Below are 4,424 nucleotides of genomic sequence, written 5' to 3'. Positions count from 1 at the left end.
CCAGCCCTGTCAACTACTGCTTAAGGGGGCCAGATCCCACATGGCCGACATCAGTTTAAATCCTGGCCCCAGAAACTTGAAAAACCACGCTGGGCACGAGTGTGTGTTGTAGACCCAGGCGGAATGGAGATACGAAGGGACTGTGTTGTGACCATGCCCACTGGGGAGCGGGGGTGCTTCCTACCTCTCCTCCCCACCTCTGTCTTTCTCCAAAGAACGCATGTATTCTCTGACAATTAACCAAAAAAGGAAAAAGAAGAGATGTTTGAGCACCTACAAAGTCGCCAGGCATGTACTAGTGCCTGAAGACACAGTGATGAAGAGAGGCCCAGACCCTGCCTACATGGGGCTTCTAATCCAGTGGAGGAAATAGGCCTGGAACAAAACAGAAAAAAAAAAAAAAAAAAAAAACTACTGAAGTTTGGTTAGAGGCTGGGACAGAGGACAGGGTGCTCCAAGGTACCCGAGGGTCTTGTGTAAAGAAGATGCAGGAGGCCACCCTATAGTGCAGTGGTAAGGTGCCCTGTGCTGAGGAAGCTGCATCCCACATGACCGACCAGGGTTGGAGTTCCGGTCCTGACGGCCTGAAAAGCACACCAGGTGCAGGTGTGCCCAGGATGGTGACAGGATGGAGAATCGGGGGGGGGAGGGAAGGATTGCAGAGTGACCAGGACCTGTTGTCCCTCTGGCGGGGGAAATAAGAACCTTTTCACAAAGAAGGGAGGTTAGACAGGGGAAGAGATTTTGCCAGAGGGAACAGCCTGTACAAGGGGTGATGGGGAAAAAGCATGGTGCCTCCAGGAATGAAGGAGACCCTGGTTTCCAACCACTGGGTTGGAGATGTGCTCATCAAAATGGAACGAAGGGCTGGTCCTGTAACCTAATGGTCAGGGGGTCCAAATCCCACAGGGATTGAACCGCCAACTGCGGCGGTTCAAGTCCTGAACCTGGCTACTTGAGAAACTGGGCACGTGTGCATGCATGCCCCAAATCTTGACAGGATGGAGAAAGGGAGAAGAGACTACAACGTGGCCATGCCCCAGTGGGTGGGGAGTACATCTCCTCTCCCTCTCTCTGTCTCTCTGTATCTCTCTGGTACATGTGTGCCCTCTCTGAGAAATTTTAAAAGAGGGAGGGGACAGAGGGATGATGTTCCGACACGTGCTACACGCAGCAACACGGGCGAGCATTGGAACATCACACTGAGTAAAAGGGGCCCATCAGGAGAGGCCGTCTGCCTCGGGGTTCCACGTTTACAGAACGTCCAGGGTAGACAGCACAGAGACAGAACATGGGTTAGCGGTTGCCGGGGAGTAGTTGGGGGCCTGGGGTGTGACTGCTTGACGGGCTGTGGGGTCTCCTTTGGGGTGGCGAAAGGGCTTTAGGAGTAGAGAGAGGCAAAGGTTGCACGATTTGGGAAGGTGCTCGGTGTCACTGAATTGGACGCTGTGATTAGTCTGTGGATTTTACTTCAAGAAAAGCAGGAGGCCGGGGGGAGTTTAGTGCCCTGAAGAGGAACGAGCCTAGGGGTGCACAGGGCAGGGCTGTGGGGTCAGAGGAGTCGTCTGGGTTTTGTGCTCAGGGATCAGGAAGTCATTGAAGGCTGGAGTGGGTGGGGACAGGCCCGAATGTGTTTGTGAAAGTGCAACTGATGGGTGAGAAGGGACGACATGAGGGTGACAGCAGGTCAGAGCTGATGGCCCAGATGTGGTCAGGAGTGGAGGAACTGGGGTGGGGTGACAGGGTAGACTCAGCAGGCTGGGTGCTGAGTTCACTTCCCTCGGGGGTGCCCGGGACCTGGGGTGGGTCCCCTGACCGTGCTCTGCCTGGAGCTTCATCCGGGCTTCATCACGGACGGGGACAAGGTCGTGTGGAGACGCTGGGCCAGGGCAGCTTCCGCATGAGCAAACAGACCGCCTCCTCTTGGACCCACTCGGACTTTTAACTGTGTGACCTTGGGCAAGTCACCCTTATGGGACAAACAGCCAGCAGGCAGACAGACCTGGGCCAGAGTCCAGCTCTGCCTCTCACTCGCTGCGTGATTTTGGACAAGTAACTTCACCTTTCTGAGCCTCGGTTTCCCCATCTGGGAAGTAGATAAAGTAGCCTTCACCCCAGTCAGGCTGGGCCTGAAATACTGATGTGCAGACCAGCACGCAGAGCCCGCAGAGCTGGGCCCTGGCTCCTTTCCTGGCTGAGGGATTCTGAGCAGCCCTGAGCAAGTGTGTTACAGCCTGGAGACAGACTGTGCGTTCATTCCGCGCGTCTTGGGAGTCCATTGTCAGCTCAGCCCCAGACCCCTGGTGGCTGGAGGGCTCTCAAGGTGTGACCTGAGCCTGTGGAGGAGAAGGGAAGGCCCGTCTGGAGAGACCCAAATGTCCTCCAGTCCTGCCCAGCCCTGGGACTGGCTTTGGAGAGCAAATCCCTCTAGCAGCCTTGAGATAATTTTGTTCTTTGCTTCTTTTTCTTCAATATGACCTGGGGGCCTATGTAGCCACACAGTCTCTCCCTCCCTCCACCCCTCCCTGCCCTTGTGCAGAGCGCCTTACAGGTTGTCAGCGCAGCACCTCAGAGCGAGCGTGGATCGGGCAGTAGGAGAGTGATCTTGTCAAGTCAGTGTTCATCGCTGGGAAGAAAGAAACGTCTCCCCGAGTGCTGTCCTGAAAATATTTTGGAAAACATACTTTTTTTTCTTTTTTTTTTTTTTTGTGAGAGATTGTGTATGCACTGGAGACAGAGAGAGGGAAAGTGAAAAAGCATCCCCCATGGGGGTGGTCGCACCGCAATCCCTTCACCTCCATCTTTCCTTTCAGGATTTTGGGCATGCACACACCTGTGCCCAGCATCTTTTCCAAGTTTCTGGGTCTGGGACTGGAACCACAGTCAGCCAAGGAAGAGCCAGCCGCCTTAATTACTATGCCACCAGCTGGGCCTGGAAAATGTACTTCTATGGGTTTTTTTCTGTGTGTACATAATTTTAAACTGATTTAAAAATTTTTAAGAGATATTTTCGCTATAGGGCATGCTCACTCACCAGAGAGATGGAAAGAAATAGAAAGCGAGAAATTACCCCCCAAGAGGGGAAGACTACACCACAATCCCTTCTCCTCCATTCTCCTCTCAGGATCTTGGGCACGCACGCACATGTGCCCGGTGTGAGTTTAAGCCACTGGGTCTGGGACTCAAATCCCAGTTGACTATGTGGGAGTCCAGCGATGTAACCATTACGCCATCAGCTGACCCTGAAGTTGATATACATTTTTAAATAAAAATCAGTGTATGTGTCTAAGCACGCTGGCGATACTGCCCTGTGACATCACCTGTTCAACACGTGTGGTTCCTGTTTAAAGAGGGAAGTGGAGGCGGAGCGTGCTGAGTGCATGTCGGGAACCATCGGGAAACTGGGGCATGGATCCCTGTTCCTGCCCTGGACTCTGAGGACTGCCTGGGCCGACCTCGAGGGCCTTGGAGCAATCCCAGGGCCCATCTGGAGCTTGGAGGAAAGAGGGCCACGGGTGCCTCCTCCAGGAGGAAACACGGCCCGGTCATCACTTTGATTTTCGGCCCAGAGATCTCTGTTGGACTTCTGGCCTAGAAACTATAGAAGAATTGATGTGTGTGTGTGTTTTCTTTATTCATGGTAGAGAGAGAGTGTGAGAGAGAGAGATGGGCACCCTCCATAGGGGCCGGGCATGGATCCCCTTCCTCCAGCCCTCCAGCCTATTCCATCCTGGCACTCTCATGCCTGGTTGGCATGTTTGAGTGTGACCAGGCTGGGACTCAGCCTATAGCTGCCATGTGGGACCCTGCCTCTCTGAGCAGCACATCCTGCACTAGGGAGCAGGCCTTGAGGTGTGTCATTAATTTTTTGTTTGTTTGTTTATTTATTTATTTTTATTTTTCTAGAGAGGTTTTTGCTATAGGGTCTGTGTGTGCACCAGAAAGACAGAGAGAGACAGAAAGCAGCGAGAAATCACTCCCCAGGGGGATGGCCACACCACAATCCCTTCTCCTCCATTCTCCTCTCAGGATCTTGGGCACGCACGCATACGCGCCCAGTGTGAGTTTAAGCCACCGGGTCCAGGATTTGAACCACGGTCAACTACATGGGAGCCCAGTGACATAGCCATTACGCCAACTGCTGGTCCTGAAGTATGTCGTTTTAAATAATGAAGTTTGTGCTCTTTGTTATGACCTCCACAAAATGACCCTGAGGGTGGGCAAGCCCAGACCTGCGATTTTCTCAGGATCCACAGAGCTCACCTGGTCTCTATGGCCCCAGTTCCTTCTGCCTGGGAAAAGTCCCATAGCCACAGTCTCATGACAGTCCCCTTCCTGTGTCTGGAATGCGCCATGTCTGTCTTGACTGTGCTGAGTCTCCCCCAAAGGCCCTGCTTCTTCCCCCTGATCTTACCCTTCAGCTC

This window comes from Tupaia chinensis, unplaced genomic scaffold (genome assembly GCF_000334495.1).
Source record: "Tupaia chinensis unplaced genomic scaffold, TupChi_1.0 Scaffold148012_1, whole genome shotgun sequence".
Taxonomy (NCBI): Eukaryota; Metazoa; Chordata; class Mammalia; order Scandentia; family Tupaiidae; genus Tupaia; species Tupaia belangeri.
This window is presented reverse-complemented; position numbering follows the sequence as displayed.